Source organism: Pan troglodytes, chromosome 7 (assembly GCF_028858775.2).
Source record: "Pan troglodytes isolate AG18354 chromosome 7, NHGRI_mPanTro3-v2.0_pri, whole genome shotgun sequence".
NCBI lineage: Eukaryota > Metazoa > Chordata > Mammalia > Primates > Hominidae > Pan > Pan troglodytes.
This window is the reverse complement of record NC_072405.2, coordinates 136,612,929-136,634,529: the sequence shown is the minus strand read 5'-3', so window position 1 is coordinate 136,634,529 and position 21,601 is coordinate 136,612,929.

The window sequence follows — 21,601 nt, the reverse complement described above, 5'->3', positions numbered from 1 at the left end:
TAAAATTACGTTGGACTAAATATACCATGGTGTTTCTTACTGTGTCTTTCAAATTATGGTGCAGTTTAGTTATTAAGAAGAGGGCAGACTCTGAACTCAAGGTGGGTTTAAATCTTTGCTTTGCCTCTCACCAGTGGTATAGTCTTGAGCACATTAACTTCTCTGTGCCTTAGCTTCCTTCTCTGCAAAATGAAAAGAGGACCCCAGCATTTCATTAGAATTACTCCAATAAATACTGATGTCTGTCTCACCCCAAGAAATTCTTATTTAACTTGTCTGGCATGGAGCCCCAGCATCGGAATGTTTAAAAACTACCAGAAGTGACTGTAATATGCAATCAGGGTTGACACTCATCAGTTAAACACTAGAATGTAAGTTCTCTGCAGGGAAGACCAGCCTCATGATGGCCCCAGAGTCTAGTTCATTGCCCAGTACACAATACACACTCAATAAAAATTCAGTGAGTTAATAATTACACAAATACAAGAATGTATGACTGGGCTTAGATTCAGCTCCGAGGCCTGATTCTACATCCAGTGATCCTTCTACATTCTATAATGCTGCTACTTGGATATTTACAGAAGACTGCTAGTTTCTTTGGACAATGTGACTCACCCTTAGTTATTCAGATAATCCAAACCAACTGGCTTAAGCAAAATACAAATTTTTGACTCATTAAATTAAAGAGTCCACGGGTGGCCTACCTTTAGGCATGGTAGAATTCCAGAACATAGATGGTGTCCTCAGGGCTGTGATTCTCCCCCTTCTTCTCTTGACTCCTCTTCTCTATTAGACACTTTTCCCAGATGTGCTGTTCCCTTGAGGTGTCAGGATGGCACCCACTGTGTCTGCTTGACTCGGAGCTCTGTGTTAGCTGTCCCGTCCTAGGAGCCAGGGATGGGAGCTCACTCAAAGGCCACGGACTGGGAACAGGAGGAGTTCACTCCCTGCCGAAAAGAATCAGAATTCCACTGTCAAAGAAGTATGGCTTCTTGATTACCAAATCCAACGTAATAGATGGAAATATCTAGAACTTGTCTATCCATATGGTTTTAGGAGAAAAAAAGTCATTGTAAGAGGAGTCTATCCTTCTTCTGAGGAGCCCTGCCCCCACAGGCAGTGCACCTGTTGTGTTGCACAAGGACAAATGGTTGCTTTCAGTGGGAATTCACTTTCATTCAGTGTCCTTGGTATCTGACTCATTCTCTCATCCTAATAACCATCTTATTTGATTATAGTTTATTACTCATTGCCTGGATCAGTGATTCTCAATGGAGGGTAATTTTGTCCCTCGGGGGACATTTGGCAATGTCTTATACAATTTTGGTGTCCACCTTAGGGACAAATACTATAGGCATCAAGTGAGTAGAGGCCAGGGATGCTGCTAAACATCCTACAGTGCAAATAAACAGCTACCCACAACCCACAAATAAATAATTGTCCAGCCCAAAGTGTTAATAGCATAGAGGCTGAAAAACTGTGAACTAGATAATTCTAGTAGCTTCTTAAAAGTTCTACACACCTTTATTCTCCTCCCATGCTGTGATCTTTCCACTACCTGGCAACTGAAGTGACTTTCATAAAGCACAAATCTAATGCTACCATCCCCCTGATTAAGAAACTTATGGTTCCTCTTGATGACAGAAAGGAAAAAGTACGCACTATGATTCAAGGCCCTTGAAAATCTGGCTCCAGTGGCTTTGAAACTTCTCTTTGATGATGTCTCCTGTGTATAAGATACACTTAACCATTCAAATGTCGCCTCTATGTACACTTGGTGTACCCACCTGATTCTCCTTTCTTTTATGTCTTTTGGTGTTTCTCCACACCGTCATTCTGTTTCCAATTTTTTTAAATTTTTGAGACTTGATTTTAGAGCAGTTTAGGTATTTCCTCTTTTGCCCCCCACTTTTCTATCATTCATTCATTATTGATTGATTGAATTCCTTGTGTCAGGTACTGTGCTAAACCATGAAGATGTAATGCTGAGTAAAGGAGTTCCTTTTACTATGGGGCTTAGAGTGTATAGCAAGGCAGGCAATTAAAAGATGTGATAATAGGAAAAGGACATTGGGAGCATGTTGGGGGATTGCATCAGAGAAGATGTGCAAGAGGAAGTGACCTTTAGGCTGACCTGCAAAGGTGGTTAGAGTTAGCCAGAATTGGCCAAAGGAACAGGGTGGACACTGACTTTGCAACCTACCTAAACTTCAAGGCCCGGTTCAAAACTTTCACATAAGCCCTTCCCAGATTGCCCCAATAGAAATTAATCTCCTATTTGGTTCTCATAACACTGTTGAGGTCTATTATAATGGTTATTACCATCTTTCTTGCGTTATGTATTTATGGCAAATATGATAATTGAACTCCTGGTAAATATTTAAATTGAAAATTGCCAAACTTTGCAGAAGATTCACAAGCATTGTTCTCTTATCTCAGAAAGGCAGCTTGAATACTGAGGATTACATTTTTCTCCCTCATCAGCAAAACAGCTCTACAAAGCACCATAAATATATCTTTAGAAGGAAGTTATTTTGGTGTGTGGCAGTAAAACTGGACACAGCAAGATGTGACAGGGACAACAGGCACATCAAGGGTCAGGCTTTGCTGTAATTAAAAGGTAAAGCCCCAATGTACATATGCCTTTATTCATTTAGTGGGTCTTTTTTGAGCACCTAGTACGAACTAACTGCCAATATTTGGTACTGAGAGTAGAGCACTGAGCCAGACTTAACATAGTTCTTATCCCATGTATAGTTGAAAACAGACATTAAGTGAAGAATCACACAAATAGATGCAGACTTGTTGACTGTGAAGAGTCCAGTGAAGGACCCGTAAGGTGACAAATAGATGGGTCTCTGAAGGGTGCTTTGAAAGAGTCTGACTAAGGGATTAGCCTGGTGTGAGCAGTGCAGGAGGAAGTGCCATCAGAACTGGGGTCTGAACGTTAGTGGCTACTGAAGGGAAGGGAAAGAAAGAGACTACCAGAGAGAGGAAACAATATGAGCTAAAGGAGCACTCACGGAAAGCAGTGAGTTAGGGAAACTGAAAGACAGCCAGTGTGTTCAATGCAAGAAACTCAAGGAGTGCTGCAGGAGAGAAGCCTGGGAAGATGGTGGAAGGCAAAATGCAAGGTCTTTTAAGCCATGTTAAGAATTGCCATTAAAAAAAAAGATGAGTTCATGTCCTTTGCAGGGACATGGATGAAGCTGGAAACCATCATTCTCAGCAAACTAAGACAAGAACAGAAAACCAAACACCGCATGTTCTCACTCATAAGTGGGAGTTGAACAATGAGAAGACATGGGTACAGGGAGGGGAACATCACACACCAGGGCCTGTTGGGGGGTCGGGGGCTAGGGAAGGGATAGCATTCGGAGAAATACCTAATGTAGATGTTGGGTTGATGGGTGCAGCAAACCACCATGGCACGTGTATACTTATGTAACAAACCTGCACATTCTGCACATGTATCCCAGAACTTAAAGTATTAAAAAAACAAAAACAAAAAAAAACAAAAAACGAACAATCAGAATGTCTGAAAATAAAAGACACGATTTAAAAAAAGAATTTTGTTTTTTATTCTAGGAGCAGTGGGAAACCATTGGATAGTTTTAAGCAGACAGTGACATGATCAGATTTGCATTTTAAAAGCACTCTGATTACAGCATGTGAAGAACCAGAAATTATACCAGTAATGGACCCTGAAAACTTGCTTCGTTAATGATTCTCATAGGTGACAAACACCAGAACATGGCATGTTTGATAAATTAGCTGTAGGTCATTCAATAGGGTCATAGCGGTAGCAAACCCTAACCTTTTTGGTTGAAGAAAAAAGAACAACCAACAGGAGTCTGGAGCGTGAGAAATTAAAAGGCTAACTGGAGAGTTGTTTAACTCTTTGATTCACATCTCTCTGGCAGGCTCACTAAAAATGTCTAAGCCCCTAATTTGCAAGCAAAAGACAATAAAAAGACTCAAAGATGACATTGTTGTTTGAATGTGTTTTTGCCAGATCCTTAGGGAACTTCAAATAGCCGTGCATCTTGAGAGTGTTATCAGTGCAGGGGTTGACCATGGAGTTTAAGGTTCGTACAGGTATGTCTGCACCCCAGGATAATGTGGCCTTTAAGCTCAAAGGTTCCTCAAGAGCCTCAAACCACATTACCAGACAAATCATGACAACAGCTGGAAACTTGTCACTTAAAAGAATCCATTAGAAGGAAATAAAGAAAACCTCTGAGGGAGAGAAGGTAGAGAAATGTGCTTCTTTCAACTTGGTGTGACTATTCCAGCAGGAGACCCCAAAGATTGCACTCACCAAATGATTGTTGCTGAAACCATTGTCAGGAAACAAGGCTGGGGCCCAGAAAGCAAAGACAAGGTCATCAACAACGGGTAATGGAAAGGGGCCCTGAGTCCCGACCTGGGAAGCAGTTGGGGATGAATTACCAGACTCCATTTGTGGCCCAGCTGGGAGTAAAGATGAAATCAGCAGTGATCCTGCCCTGATCTCATGCTCCATTTCAGTTCATTTAAATTTGCATCAAATGGAGGACCACAGGATAGTCAAGGGAAACCAAAGCCACTTAAATATCTGTGGCTCTTTCTTGATACATATAAGCCAGAAGGGAGGCCACGCAGAAAATGTAAGTGACAAATTGGCTGCATCTCACATGCGTACCCATAGAATGTAGCTAAATGTACAGGAGTTAGAGAATGAACACACATACGTATATGTATAAACATGCCTCTGCACATATCAACATACATATTCATATATATTGTTATATAACTATCTTAGCCCATTTTCTGTTGTTTATAACAGAATACCTGAATCTGGTAATTTATAAAGAAACAGAAATTATTTCTTACTGCTATGGAGGCTAAGGAGTCCAAGGTTAAGGGGCTGCCTTTGGTGAGGGCCTTCTTGCTGGTGAGGACTCTCTGTAGAGTCCCCAGGCAGGGCAGGGTATCACATGGCAAAGGGGCTGAGTGTGCTAATGTGCTAGTTCAGATCCATTTCTGTTCTAATAAAGCCATCAGCTCCTTTCACATGATCCATTAACCCACGAATGGAATAATTTATTCATGAAGGCAGATCTCTCATGATCCAATCACCTCTTAAAGGCCTTGCCTTTCAATACTGTTATATTGGGAATTAAATTTCAACATGGGAGGGAACAAATATTCAAGCCATCTCACTATTCATACTTGTTCATAAACCATATGCATGTGCACACTCATATACATTTGTGCCCATACGTAGGTACATCTAACAGTGAATACACAGAAATGTACACATACTGGAACATACAAAATTTTACATAGCTAATATAGATGTACAGATACATATCCATGTGCACATACACACATACGCATACATGCACACATACGCATACATGCCCATATACACATACATGGAAATAGCCCAGTGTATGAAAACTCAAGAACTGAGCTGAGTAGGCTTGGATCTAATCCAAATGGAAAAGAATTGGATCTGAAAGAATACTAGAGTTAGATTTGGTTTCAGGCCCTGGCTCACATGCACCCAGTAATCAGCACAGGTCTTCTTCCTCTGAACCTAAGTTCCACATTATTGTTGTTTATTTTTTAATTTTGCATGTAATAAATTCTATCAGGTCGTTACAGAAATGCAAAGAGATTCCCAGAAGAGGTGACATTTAGTTTGGGCCTTGAAGTGGGTGAAGGGAATGAATAGAAAAGAAAATAGCATCAGAAAAGAGGTGGGCATTGCCTGTAATCCCAGCACTTTGAGAGGCTGAGGTGGGTGGATCACCTGAGGTCAGGAGTCTGAGATCACCCTAGCCAACATGATGAAACTGTCTCTACTAAAAATACGAAAATTAGCTAGGCATGGTGGCACACGCCTGTAATCCCAGCTACTCAGAAGGCTGAGGCAGGAGAATCACTTGAACCCAGGAGGTGGAGGTTGCAGTAAGCCGAGATCACACCACCTTACTCCATCCTGGGTGACAGAGTAAAACTCTGTTTCAAAAAAAAAAAAAAAAGAAAAGAAAAAAGAAAAAAAGAAATTGATAATGGCTGCTGCTTAGAATGCCTGAGAGTTAAAGGAGAAAAGAAAACTGTGGGCCATATGTTGAATGGTCTTAACTGCGAGGCTGAGGAATTTGGCCTTTGTCTTTAGGGAATGGGTTGTGTTGGAGGGTTTTAATATTCAATACTGCTATATTGGGAATTAAATTTCAACATGGGAGGAAAAAATATTCAAACCATCTCACTATTCATACTTGTTCATAGACCATATGCATACATATCCATGTGCACATACACTATTAATATTGACAGTATTGAACAGTCAATAGCAGATTTGTGTTTTAGGAATAATGGCCTGGACATAGCGTGGTAATTGTAGGGATATCCCTGAAAGAGATAAGAAGGTTTTAAAAGTCTTTTGTAGTCATCCTAGTGGGATGTAAAAAAAAAAAAAAAAAAAAAAAAATTCTGAACTCCAGCAGTGTCTGTGGGGAAAGAGACACAGAAGCCCCTCAACTAAGATAGAAGTATGAGCTACTTGTACTCTGCACACGTGAGTCAGCCTCTGCCATTATCCTGGACACCTGATGAAGTCTTCCTTTATGTCCAATGTTGTATGTAGTACATATTTGTCAAAAGACTGTTGGATGACTTGTGATTCAGGCCTCTTTTTTTTCAGGCCTCTTTTTATTGAGACTTGGGAGATTGCTAATAGGCCAGGCCTCTTTTTATTGAGACTTGGGAGATTGCTAATAGGCCAGGCCTCTTTTTATTGAGACCTGGGCAGCACTTTGTTTTGTCAACCTGTAGAGTCCTAAAGCCCTATCTAAAGCTAAGAGTAAATGAAGAAATTACCAGTAATCCCAACAGGTAGAATCCAAAGGAGTTATTCAGATAATGGTGCAAAGGAAATAAATAGAAAAAAGTGAAAGATATGTTGGTTACACAGATCCAACTTGATATCAATCAAAGAAGAATAAATATAATATTGATAATAACTTGAATATTAAAATGTTACACTAATCACCTACTGTTTTCACCATCATGAATGTTGTGGCAGTTAATTTTATGTGTCCATTTGACTTCACCATGAGATGCCCAGATATTTAGTTCAATATCATCCCTGGGTGAGCCTTGAAGGGTGTTTCTGAATGAGATCAGGATTTGAATTAGTAGATTGAGTAAAGTAAATTTGCCTCCCCAGTGGAGTGGGTCTCATGCAATCCATTGAAAGCCTGGATCAAATAAGAGGCTGAATAAAAAAATTATTCTTACTACTGCCTGTCTTTGAGCTGGGACTTTATTTTTCTCCTGTCTTCAGACTCAGATGTGGCCTGGAAGTTACACTATCAGTTCCCCTGGTTGTCAGGCCTTCAGTCTCAGCTTAGAAGTATGCTATTAACTCACCTGCATCTCCAGCTTGCTTGCCAACTGCAGAGCTTAGACTTTCAGCCTCTATAACAATATGAGCCAATTCCTTTATCTATAATTATAACTATATCTATATTTACCTATAGCTACGTCTATATATCCTATTGGTTCTATTTCTCTGGAAAGCCCAGACTAATACATATGTCATGAGGTTTATGAGATTTGGGCCTAAATAATGTCCACTCAGCCCTCTAGACTAATATATACGTCATGAGGTTTATGAGATTTGGGCCTAGATGTCCACTCAGCCCTCTTATAGCAGCTGGTGGAGTATGACTTTTTACTGTGGACATTTGTTTTTAAATCAGCACAGCTTCTTGTATTTATTTATTTATTTTTGAGACAAGGTCTCACTATGTTGCCTAGAGTTGTTTCAAACTCCTGGGCTCAAGTGATCTTCCCATTTCAGCCTGAGTAGTTTGGACTACAGACATGTGCCACCATACTGAGCTACATTTTTTAATAAATGAGATAGCAATCATTGTGTAATTTCAAGTTGACAGTACTCCCGGAGGCAGAATGTGTTAGTATTCTTTTGCTGCATAACAAATGACCACAAATTTAGTGCCTTAAAACAACATACATTTATTATCCCTCCCTCCCTCCCTCCCTCCCTTCCTTCCTTCCTTCCTTCCTTCCTTCCTTCCTTCCTTCCTTCCTTCCATCCTTCCTTCCTCCCTTTTGTGTTAGGGTCTCACTTTGTCACTGAGGCTGGAGTGCAGTGGCACAATAACTCACACCAGCCTCGAACTCCTAGGCTTAAGCAATCCTCCTACCTCAGCTTCCTGAGTAACTGGGACTAAAGACGCACGCCACCATGTCAGGCTACTTTTTTATTTTTTAAACTTTTTTGTAAAGACAAGGGTCTTACTCTGTCACCCAGGCTGGTCTTGAACTCTTGGCCCTAAGCAATCCTCCTACTTCAGCCTCCCAAAGTGCTGGGATTACAGGCGTGAGCCACTGCACCCAACTGTCCCACTGTTTCTATGGGTCAGAAATTCATGCGTAGCTTAGCTGAGTCCTCTGCTCAATGTCTCACAAGGGTGCAACCAAAGTGTCAGCTGGTCTGGAGGCTCATATGAGGCCCAGGGTCCTCTTTTATGCTCACATGGTTATTGATAGAATTCATTTCATCAAAGCTGTAGGACTCATGGTAGCCTGTTTCTTCTCTTTTCTGGCCTCAAATGATTCTCCCCCTTGGCCTCCCAAAGCACTAGGATTATAGGCATGAGTCACCATGCCCAGTCAGCCTGTTTCTTGGGGGTCTTAAATAAAATATCTTTTATTTATTTCATTTCTGATCTCTAGATCCTCTTCTAAATGGGACACCTAGTTAGATAAGACTCACCTCTAACAATCTTCCTTTAAACTGAACTGATTAAGCACCTTAATTACATCTGCAAAATCCCTTCACCTTTGACATATAGCATAACATAATCATGAGAGTGATATCTCATCACCGTTGCCACAAACTATTGGTTAGAAACAAGGCATAGGTTTAACCCACACTCAGAGGGAGATTACACAAGGATATGGGTCATTGGTGATCATATTAGAATTCTGCCTGCTACAGAGAAGAGTGGACCAGTTTGTCACAGTGACTTGACTTCATTACATGGAAGTCTGAGCTGGTAGCAAATCAATAAACTCACACGGAAGGTTAGCACTTGCATACAGAGCATTTTGAATTAAGTCTGTCTATGTTGTTTTGCTATATTTTGATTACTTGTGTCCACCACAATTTCCATGATGTCATGAGCTACTTTAAATTAAGATAATTAGTATCTATATTTATAAGGTAACTATTCCTTGGAAAAATATCACTAAGACAGTCCAAGATATCACTAAGATCTAGCTGGTCAAGTTGCTTGTTGAAGGATAGTTCTACTTCTTGAGCTGGTTTCTGAAGGTTTTTTTTCCCCTATTGATAGCTAGTGTTTTGTTAACTATCTGAAACAAGATTTATTCCTTCTTGAGCTATAAATTTCTCAGCTTTGCTTGGCAAGCCTTGGAGATCAATGCTGCTTTATTTAAGAGCCCCTCAATCCATTCCTTTTCTTGAGAAGAAAAGGGAAAATGGTGGAAATATGGTTGTCAAGGTTGGCAGACTGTGGTGGACATTTGATGCACCACACAGATCCCCCTTCCAGGGATGAAGAACATATTGTCTCAACAGCTGGCAGTGCTGCTAGTGGATGACCCTTGTCTCCCACCTTTCTCGAGGATTCTGTTGGTTAAGAAAATTGCCTCACTTATATGGTTTGGCTGTGTCCTCACCCAAATCTCATCTTGAATTATAGCTCCCATAATCCCCATGTGTCATGGTAGGGAGCCAGTGGGAGTTAATTGAATCTTGGGGGTGAGTTTTTTCCTGTGCTGCTCTTGTGACAGTGGCTAAGTCTCATGAGATCTGATGGTTTTATAAAGGGGAGTTCCCCTGCACATGCTCTCTTGCCTGCTGCCATGTAAGATGTGCCTTTACTCCTTCTTTGCCTTCCACCATGATTGTGAGGTCTCCCTCCAACCCCCCATGTAGAACAGTGAGTCCATTAAACCTCTATTTCTTTATAAATTACCCAGTCTCAGGTATTTCTTCATAGCAGTATGAAAATGGACTAATACACTCAGCCAATGTTATATCTCATTCTAGGAAGAGCCCACATCCAGTGACTGATAAAGGCTGGAGTATAAAAGTATGTGGGGTCATCTCAGCTCCAGAGCTACTTATGGTGTGATCTAATCCAATCACTGGGGTTGCATAGAAATTCAACATCTCCCTTTCCCTAATCCTGTTTCCTTTCCCTCCTTTCTACAGGTGTTAATTCCAAGAGCACGTCCCAATAAATGCCCACATGCCAATCTCTGATTCCATCTGCTTTCCACAGAATCCAACCTGCACCTGCAGACAGAGAGGATTTGGACAGGGTAAGTACCTGGACCCTATCCTTTGCCTAGCCACTCCATGCTACTCACTGTTCTATAAGCATGCAGCGCTACACTTCTTGACTTTACACAGGCTGCTTCTTCTGTCCAGGTTTCTTCATTTTGTGACTGAACTTCTACTCATTCTTTGAGGCCTATATGAAATATGAACGTTTCTGTATATCCTTTTCTTATCTGTTGGGTGAAATTATTTCCCCCTCTTCTACAATTCCATTGCACTTTGTGCATACCTGTGTTACATGTAGAGTACCTATCACATTATATTCTGTTTATTTGTTCGTGTGTTATTTTCCTTGCTTGATTGTACAATCCCTCAACACCTAGAATATGTAAGAAGTTTCAGTTAACAGGCATCAAAAAGCTTCATAGAAATGATTGGTTTAACAAAGAGCCTTTCTTGGGTTAGTAGAATTTAAAGAGGTGAAAGGAAGGTATGTGCAAAGTTATCAGCAAGAATGAGCATAGCATATATAGAGGGGGCAGTGAGGTCATTAATCCAGCTGTAACAGAGGATGCAAATTATGGGAGATAAGAAAGGACCAGGAGGCTAAGACGAGCTTATGAAAATATTTTAATGTCATGTTAAGGTATAGGCCAAGAATTTCAGACTCCCGTGACTCAGGAGCCAAGCAGATAACATGAATAAAGATGTTGTGGAATAAAAATTTTTTTGACACTGGAAATTAGATTTGAGTATTATTTTACCTTTTCTTTGTCATTAGAAAAACAATGCATTTGTGATGATAAATGACAGCTACCATTCATCCTTGGGGTTACAAAATAGAATTGCTAAGATTTATTACAGTAGTGTTTTTTGGTCCCATTGTACAAATAAAAAACTTGAAGTTTAGGGGTTTTACTGATTAGATTATTGTTTTCTATTTTCTATTGCATTGATTTCTGTTCTAATCTTTATTATTTCCTTTCTTCTGCTTACTCTGGGTATAATTTGCTCTTGTTTATCTGCTTTATTAAAGGTGAAATCTAGGCCAATTATTTATGACTATATTTTGTCTAATATAGTCTTTTAGTGCTATAACTTTCTATCTAAAAACTCTTTTAGTTGCATCTCACAAGTTTTGATATATTGTGTTTTTATTTTCATTTTGTTTAAAGTACCTTCAGAGGTTGTACTTAATTTCTTCTTTGACTTTTGATGATTTAGAAGTGTGTTATTCTGATTTAAAATATTTGGGACTTTTATAGATATCTTTCTGTTATTGATTTCTTATTTATTTTCCATTGTTGCTAGAGATTACACCTTGGATAACTTGTATTTACAAAAATTTATTGAGATATTTTTATGGCCATAATATGGTCTATCTAGGTAGTTGTTTTATGTGTGCTTGAAAAAATAAATGTATATTTTGCTATTTTGGGGTAGATCTATCTATAAATGTCAATTATATCAACTTGGTTGCATTGTGTTATTCATGTCTTCTATATTCTTACTGATTTTCTGTCCACTTATTCTATGAGTAATTGAGAATGAGTTAAAATCTCTAAGTAAAATTTTGAATTGGTCTATTTCTCTTCGCAGTTTTATCAGTTTTTACTTTATGTATTCTGCAGTCTTATTATTAGGTCCATGAGTGTTATTGTAATTTCTTCTTAATGAGTTACCCCTTTATGTTATAAAATAATGTTCTTTATCTTGAGTAATACTCTTTGCTCTGAATTCTACGTTTTCTGATATTAATATAGACAGTTCAGGTTACTTTTGGTCAGTGTTATCATAGTACATCTTCTTCCCTCTTTTTATTTTTAATACATTTGTGTCTATATATTTAAGGTAGGTATCTTCTAGGTTGCATATAGTGAAGTCCTGCTTTTGAAGCCAATTTGAGAATCTATGCCTTTTAATTATGATGTTTATTTGTGTTTCATATGATTATTGAAATAGTTTGTTTAAACTTGCAATGTTGCCATTTTTTCCTGTTTGTTCTATTGTGGTGTTCCCACTTTCTTTTTATGCTTCTTTTGGATGAATTTTGTATTTTTATGATTTTGTTTTATCTCTTTGTTGGTTTATTAGTTTTAACTCTTCATTGTGTTCTTTCAATAATTGCTTTAGGGTTTAGAGTATTTTGGACTTATGACAATCTACTTTCAAGTGGTATTATATATTATATACTATAAAAACATTACAAGGGTATAGTTTCACTTTTTCGCTTCTGGTATTTGTGTTACTGTCAGAAATTTTACATTTACATATGTGATAATCTCACAATGTATTGTGGTTATTATTGATTTAAGCAGATAATTATCTTTTAAAGGTAATTAAATAATACAAAAAGTAGTTTTATGTTTACTTACGTGTTTACAGTTTCTGCGCTTTTTATTTCTTTGTAGATTCAGGTTTCTATCTGGTACAATTTTCTTTCTATTTGAAGTATAAGTACTTCCTTTAATATTTCTTACAATGCAGGTTTGCTGGATATAAACTTGAAGAAGTTTTTCCTTCATCTTTGTTATAGAAAAATATTTTTGCTGGGAAAGAATACTAAGTTGGTTTTATGTTTTCTTTCAGCAGTTTAAAGATTTTGTACCACTTTCTCCTGGCTTCCCCTATATCCTATGAGAAATTTACTATTATCATTATTTTTGTTCACTGTATGTTATACACTTCCTTTGCATGGCTGATTGGAAGCTCTTTTTCTTTCATTTGTTTTAATAACTGATTATGATGTGCCTTGATATAATTTTCTCCACATTTATTTTTCATGGGGTATGTTGATATCCTTGGATCTATGGCTTTAAAGTTTTCTTCACATTTTGAAAATTTTCAGCCACTGTGTTATAAAATATTTTTATGTCCTCCTTTCAGGACCAATTACACATACGTTGGGCTCCTTGAAGTTATCCTATGACTCACTGATGATCTGTTCTCTTCTTCTTTTTTCTATCTCTTTTTTTCTCTTGTGTGGTTTATTTTATTTTATTTCTTTGCATACTTTAAAAGTTTAAAGTTTGTACATAAACTTCACAAATCTTTTCTTCTACAATATCTAGTCTATTTTAAATCCAATTTAGCATATTTTTCATCTTATACATTATAATTTTTATTTCTTGAAGTTTAATTTTTATTTCTTGAAGTTTAATTTTTAATTTTTATAGTCTTTATTTCTCTTCTTAACATACTTAATCTTTACCTTCTTGTATAGTATCCTGCTATAATAGCTGTTTTAAAGTCCTTTTCTATTAATTCTATAATCTTTTCTAGTTCGGGGTCAGTTTTGACTAATTGATTTGTTTCTTAATTATCGGTAGTATTTCCCTACTGCTTTGCATGCTTGAAACTTTTTTATTGGATGCCAGGCTATTTAAATTTTACCTTGCTGCATGCTGGATATTTTGGTGTCTCTATAAATATTTTTGAGTTTTGTCTTGGAATGTGGTTAAGTTACTTTGAAACAGGTTGATCTTTTCAAAGTGTGTTTGCTGGTACCAGAACATTTAGTCTAGGGCTAATTTTCCAGCACTACTAAGACAAAATTCGCCATGTATAATACATGATGCTATATGAATTATGTGGTTCTCTCCTCTAGCTAGTGGGTATAGCCTATGTGTGCTTTGCATATATTCCCTCTAATATTTGGGGGTATTTCTTTCACTAGACTTGGGGAGTCTTCTCACATGCCTTCACTGATTTGTACTTAGTTGAATATTTGAGAGGCACCCTCTGTAGATACCCCAAAACCGCTCTCTCTTTGCAGATCTCTTATCTCAAACACTCTCCCCTGTAAACTTCAGTTGTCTTTGCTCCTGTAGATTCTCTTATCTGCTTCCTTAACCCAGGAAGTTCACCGGTCTCTGCATGGGTTTGCACTCCATGTACCACCTCCTGGAAACTTTCTTCAAGTAGTAATATGAAGCATTAGTGGAGAATCATCTTTTTTTTTTTTTGTCTCAGAATCACCGTCCTTCTTTGCTTGAGGTCCAATGATTTGAGAATGATTGTTGCATATATTTTGTTTGAATTTTTAATTGTTTCAGGCAGCTGGATAAATGCAGTCCTTGTTACTCCACATTGGCTAGAAGGGAAATTTCTCCACTTGAACTATTCAAAAGTTAATTTTTAAAAAGCAATTCTAATTAGGAGGACTGACTGGCTGGGTCCGTTTCACTGACTTTAATTACCTTGCTTATTTGTTTGATTACTTTTGTTGTTGTTCTGCCTCTTCTTCTGGAGTGCCCACATTTTCTCTGTTACCCCAGCACCTGCAGGGCAATGGCAACTGTAACAATGTAACAGCTTCTTCTCCCCTTTGCCTGTAGCCCTAGGACTGGCACTGGCTTCCTAATCGTTGGTTATCTCTGTGTTTCTTCACCTTGGCAGCTATGGAACAGTGCTAATTAGATGTTCCTTTAACTGCAAGGGTGACATAGTCGACTGATCATCCAAGCTGCTTCACCACTGTATGGATTCATTTGGAGTTGGAGGAGATCACGTTTCCTCCAGGCTGCTCCCAGGCAATGACTGCTCGTGGCAGGGAATTAGATCCAGTTCACTCTTGCCTAATTCAGGACTCTTCTATTGATCAACTATTTCTTGGAAACTCCCCACCCATCTGTTTGAGAGGCCAGACTGTGCTGCAACCTGAGGCTCTTCCTATTCTGTCCTTCCTTCCATTGGTGTCAGATCTGACTTTCTGAAGGCTCCAGTTTCCTCCTTCTTCACCCTCCTGCTTTATACTTTACAGGTGCTTCCCCCAATAAATATTTTGCATACCTAATCCCACCTTGATGTCTGCTTCTTGGAGGACTCAAACTTATATACTGACCTTCTCCTGATTGGCTTTGTAGTCATCTCAGCACACTCATAACCAGGCATAACTTTTTTTTTTTTTTCCTGACTAAACCCTAATTAATACAAAGCGTATCTGTTCCAAGAAAATACTTTAGGAATAACACATGGGCATTTCATCAGTTAGAGCTGCGCCCCTTATCTCTGTTGCTACCAGAGGAGGCGCACATCTCAATTTTGCTATTGGGCTACAACAGCGAAGTTCTGAGCACTACAGGGCCCCTGGCTCTCACCTGCATTCATAATGCTCAACAGGCATCCTCACATCTCTTGCTTGCAGCCAGGGTCTGCCATTCATGCAGCATGTCCTAATAAAATCCTAAAGCCACCAGTTAGAAGGCTTGAGGATAATTTCCAGTGAATTTCTGGAAACACCAAGAAAAGTCTACAGGCTCTAGACTTGAAGCTTGTCCTGCTTCCCTGAAATGGTGTATAAATAGTGGAGGGTTTATTTGGCATCATGGGGTCTGGAATTATTTATAAATAGCACATACTGAGTTTGAGACATGAATGATGGTGTCCCACTGGCTGAACAGGGGTAGGGGGTTGACTTGATTGTCTTTTTATTCCCCTTTCTCTCTGGAAATTCAATCGATTGGGGCTAATTTGCAAGCTGTCTGTTTGAGGCAGGTGCAAGCTCTCAGGCACTGCTGTTAATGTAGTTCTTTATTCTGCTCTGAACTCTTGCTTCCTTGAAAAATAAAAAGAGATTTGCCAAGTAAAGCAAGTTGTGTTTATAACAGGCAGCATGTTTAAACATATGACCACAGTCCTAGATGCCACCAACCTCAAGTTCCAACACAACATCTTCCAAAGATGTCTGCGTTGAGGGGCTTGCACATTGTCTCAAGCCTCATGGAGTGAGGGAAGAATTGTGTAAAATTCTTGGCCTTGCCCATGGAGGCACTTCATTGCTCATGCGGGTGTTTTCTTTTCTTCCAACCAAACCTTCCAACCACAGTGTTAGTGACTTAGGGGTGCCATGTATTTGCTAACTGAAGTTCCATTCAAATTTCTAAAATTAAAATTACAATGACATTGGCTGTTCCTAATTTCACAGAACGGTTGTAAAGATAACATTCAAAACCAGATAACATATGCAAATATGCCATTAATGTAAATTGCTGTCCAAGTTAAAACAGCCTTAGGTGTGAGGTGATAATAGTAGTGTTGCAGGACTTTCTCCTTAGTTCAGCGATGGGTCCTTGTCACACAGCCATGAAAGATTGGGCTTGCAGACACTTTGAAGGGTGAGAAAAATGGAATTTATTGGGGGAAAAGGAAGAAAAGGGAAACAGGGGCTCTCCACAAAGTGAGAGTCCTGCTAGCTGGTTTCCCGCCTCACAGATTGAATCCCAGGTACCACCCCAGAACAAGAGTGTCCAGGCTCCTCCCCACTGCAAACGGGGCGAACTTCCCACCCCAGAACAGGAGTGTCCAGGCTCCTCCTCACTGCGAACGGGGTGAACTTCCCACCAACCCCAGAACAGGAGTGTCCAAACTCCTCCCCACTGTGAACAGTGCAAAATTCCCGAGGCTCCACCCCACTGTGCATTCTTCCCAGTATGCAGCCCGGTCAGAGGCTCTGCCAGGGAGCTTTTTACTTGGCTGTCTCCATAGAAGAGTAAACAAGTGTAGCTGTAGCGTCAGACAGACCTGGATTCAAATTCTTCCAGCCACATTCATTTATCAGTCATGTAACTTTGGGCAAGTTCCCTAACTTCTCAACAGTCCCCCGTCTGAATATCATAGATAAGTGAATTTGTCTTGAAGGATTAACCGACATATCAATTTCGCATTCCACTGTCCTATATGATCTTTGTTAACTCACATAAGTTGTATTTCTTTATCTGTGCAATAGAAATAATAATAGCTAATCTGCCACCTTGCCGAAATTGTTATAAGATTGAATAAAGAAAATCTGAATCTAAAATCTTAGAGAAGTTCAATTGTAAGACATTATTATGTTATAAATAATAAATACCACCTTTATTAATTAAAAAGATAATGATAGCAGTAAATGGCGAATGAACTCTATTGCGATGAAACAATGGGATCAACAATGTTCCTAAAAATGGGCTTTTAAAGCAAAATTTTACCTAGTCAAAATTTTTTTTTTTCCCTCTTGGTGCCCAGGGTGGAGTACAGTGGCGCGATCTCTGCTCGCTAAAACCTCTGCCTCCCGGGTTCAAGTGATTCTCCTGCCTCAACCTCTCAAATAGCTGGGATTACAGGCACCCACCACCACGCCTGGCTAGTTTTTTGTTTTGTTTTTTTTTTTTGTATTTTTAGTAGAGACGGGGTTTTGCCATGTTGGCCAGGCTGGTCTCAAACTCCTGGCCTCAAGTGATCCACCCGCCTCAGCCTCCCAAAGTGCTAGAATTACAAGCATGAGCCGCTGCGCCCAGCCCACATATATATTAAAATAAATATATGTGTGGAGACTCTGTGTGTGTGTGTGTGTATGTGTCTGTGTCTGCATTTAAAAGATTTATGATGTGTGATTTATTTCCTCAGTAAGTTTTCACCCTTTCTAAAAAATTTCAGTATTCACAAGACTTGAAATTTTTAGCATTGAAAAGTCATTCTTTTTTTTTTTTAAAGACCTAAAGTGGGAAAATTAACTAATATCTATGTTATGTCTATTATGTGGTAGCCACTTCTTAACTGTTAGGTAATTTAATCTTGAAAAGTATTTTATGATACCAGACTTCACATTATCACCAATTTACAGATAAGGAAATGAAGACAGAGTGTTTAAGTCATTTGCCCAAGGACACAGTCACAGCCAGTAAATGATGGATTCTTGTACTTAAAGCTAGATCTATCTAACTCGAAAGCCCATGCTCATTTTTTAAAGCCCTCTCTTGAGGTTACAACTGCAGTATCAGGAATCTTTAGTTAGAATAAAAATATAAGCATTTGTTTAAATGCTAACACTCATTTTTATAATCACATAGCACAGAAGCATTTCTGGAAGCTCTTACATCCCTCACAGTGGTCCGAAGTCCATTTCTTCCAACCTGTGGATGTCACCTAGTGGACAGAGCGAGAAATTGGCAAAGCTAGCATTTCTTCTCTTCCTCACATTTCCTCCTTCCCTCAGGGTGTTTATGCTCTTTCCCTAGCTTGATTTCTATTGATGATAGGGTAGTTTGCTTTCAATAAGCAATCTTACTCATGGTTGGGAAATATGAGACTGTTGTATTTAATAAATGAGGAAGGTATTTTTGAAATGGATTCAATAACACATGAAGAAAAGATGGTGTAGGAGGCCCATAGGAAGAAGCCAGCCTAAGGATGGCTTTGGAGGAAAAAAGGACTTTTGCCTGAGTCCCTATCAACTTCCTGAAGTCTAGAGGCAGGAACTTGATGTTCAAACCATGGTTAACTGTGAAGGACAATGGTTATGAGAAGGATGAAAAATACAAATGTAAGCTGAACTTGTTAGATAAGTGATTCAACTGTCAGATGAGATATAAGCAAAGAGGGTTTCTTTGTTATTATGAACTGTATTTATGATAACGGGCAAGCAGATGAACATTTATTAGCTATTGATGGGAAGTTAGTCAATGGCACAAAATTGGCACTTAGAAGATAGAAGTGAAGATGATTACTATTGTTATTGCATGTGTGTGTCTAATCAGAATCTATGATGATTAGTTCATTACTTTTGGAGTACAAGAAAAGAATGTGGCACTTCATGAAGAGCAGGATTTGCTCATGAGACACATGCAGATTTACGTCTGTCACCCAAAGATGCACATGCTGAGAGACTAGACTAGGTCCTTGAAACTCAAACTGTGGTTCAAACACCTGCAGCATCAGCATCACCTAGGAACCTTCAAAAAGCAGAATCTCAGGACTACCCATGACTTACCGAGTCAGAATCTTCAATTTAACAAGATCCCTAGGTGATTTTTATGCAAATTAAAATAGAAAAGAACTGCTTTAGAAGGAATTATGCCTTCCTCTCTATGGGTGGGTCTTCTCGGGGAATACCTGCATGGGAGAGCATTGCTGCCTCTAGAATATGACTCATTCTGTGTCTTATGAAAACAGTGTGTCTATTAGCAATGAAAGCCCCCTGGGAAAACTTTCTTACTAAATCATGGGTGGGGACTCTTCTAATTCTGGACTCCAGGAAGAGGAACATTTATCATATTTGGATGATTAGTCTCTTAGCCTGGGAATCACAAAACACACATCATCTCAACACCAGTCCTTTCCCTCAACTCATTCTTAAATTTCTCTTACATTCTGTCCTTCTGCCTCTGTTTCTTCTCTCTCTCCTCACTCTTTCCCAGTGGTGTTCTACAGCCAACTTATAAGACTCCTGTCGCTTGCAAGAGCAGTTGGGCACTTCTCTTTGTAATTCCACACTTAGCGCTATCATGCTAGTAGTATGAAATCAACCATGGTGAGAATATTACACTGTGGAAATTGGCAAAAAATTCAAATTCAGCTTCCCCTCACCCCAGACAGCTCGCCAGCATATTACTACCTCTTCTTACCTCTTTCTCAGGACCTTTTCATCTTCTTCTTCTTTCTGTTGTTCTTAGGCCTTTCTCATTCTCTCCCACTTTTAAAAAAAATTTTTTCCTCTCCCTGATTTCCTCTGGAAAACCACCACCACCACAACCACCACCATGACAACACCTACAATGAAGTAAAGAACAACCAACATTCTCTTAACCCAAACAAAATTTAAAAGCATAGAAATCAACCTAAGAAAAAAAGCATGCAAAAAATTGTGATGAGGATAATGCCACCTGCTTAATGAAAAATTTTAAAATGAAATTGGATACAGTTCAGTATCAGGCTTCTCTAAGCAAGCACAGGTCAAAGTACTCAGAAGTACTCTGCAATTTATCAGATTTATCTTTCTGCTCTATTGACCCATTTATGCCCAGTGTTTCATTATTGAAAAGACAAGCATGTGGGAGTTATTTATATCCTACTGCTCAAGGTCATTGCCAAGGTCTGATTGCAAAAATTCAAAAAATTGCAACCTCAGGAATAAATGGGTTAAAGCCACCTTCCCCCTCAAATATCCATATTTAAAATAATGGGAAAGCAATATTTCAACCAATAAGATTATTTCCTTTAAATCCTATTTGTTAGGATTTAATACTTTTCACTGAAGATACCCAGAAAGCTTTGCTTTATTTCAAAACTTTTCATAATTTTTTCCTACAATGTAAACTTAATTCTGAATACTATATGTTTAATAGAATAATGACATAAATGGAAGACTATTTTATATATCACTTTGTGCTCACTTAATGATCCTAAGTATTAGTATGTGTCGGGACACTGTGCTACTGTACTAGGACCTCTGACGCATGTGTGACCTTCTTTTTTTTTTTTTTTTTTTGAGACAGAGTCTCATTCTGTTGTCCAGGCTGGAGTGCAGTGGTGGGATCTCGGCTCACTGCAACATCCACCTCCCAGGTTCAAGAGATTCTCCTACCTCAGCCTCCTGAGTAGCTGGGATTACAGGCACGTGCCATCACGCCCTGCTAATTTTTGTATTTTTAGTAGAGATGGGTTTTTATCATGTTGGCCAGGCTGGTCACGAATTCATGACCTCAAGTGATCCGCCTGCCTCAGCCTCCCAAAGTGCTGGGATTACAGGCGTGAGCCACCCCGCCTGGCCTTGTGACCTTCTTTTCTACTCTATCATCGCACATAGATATAGTCTCGAATATTTTGTATGCTAAAGAGGCTTTGGTGGGCTGGGCTGGGAAACTAAACACATTGCGTGATGCTGTCACTATGAGCCAGCAGGCCTGAAATTCTAATAAACCAGTTTACAAATTAACTTTGAGACCAAAGCATATTTAGGAGTTTGGGATTTTATATTTATTCCTTTTCTTTGATATTCACGTTGGTTTTATTTTTTCCTTTGGTATTGGCTTCCAATTTGTATTCTGATGTTTATAAATGTATTTTCTTGTAGTTAGTGGTGTCCAACTTCCCATACTGACTGTCTATCACAATGCATTAATTGAACTAAATGAGTATGCAGTGGATTAGGAACGTGACAGTAATGATGAGAATTTTAATTGTTCATTAATTCAAACACTTCATTATTCATTCACTGTAAAACATGTGGTGAACATTGACTATGTGCCAGGTTTTAAGCAAGTTATGTGGATGCAAAAATGAATGAGACATGCCCTCCAGGAGCTTACTGTTTATGTTTAACAAGGGAGACAGGCGCACATGCAATCATTATTATGCAACAGGGTGGGTATTATACCGGTGGAATTGATGAGGAGCTGGGAGAGCATAGAGGAAAGAAAATTTAGTTTGACCTAATCAGGGAGATGTTCACACAAGATTTTTGAATTAAGTCTTGATAAATGAGTAAAACACCTAAGTTATGAAGTGAAAACA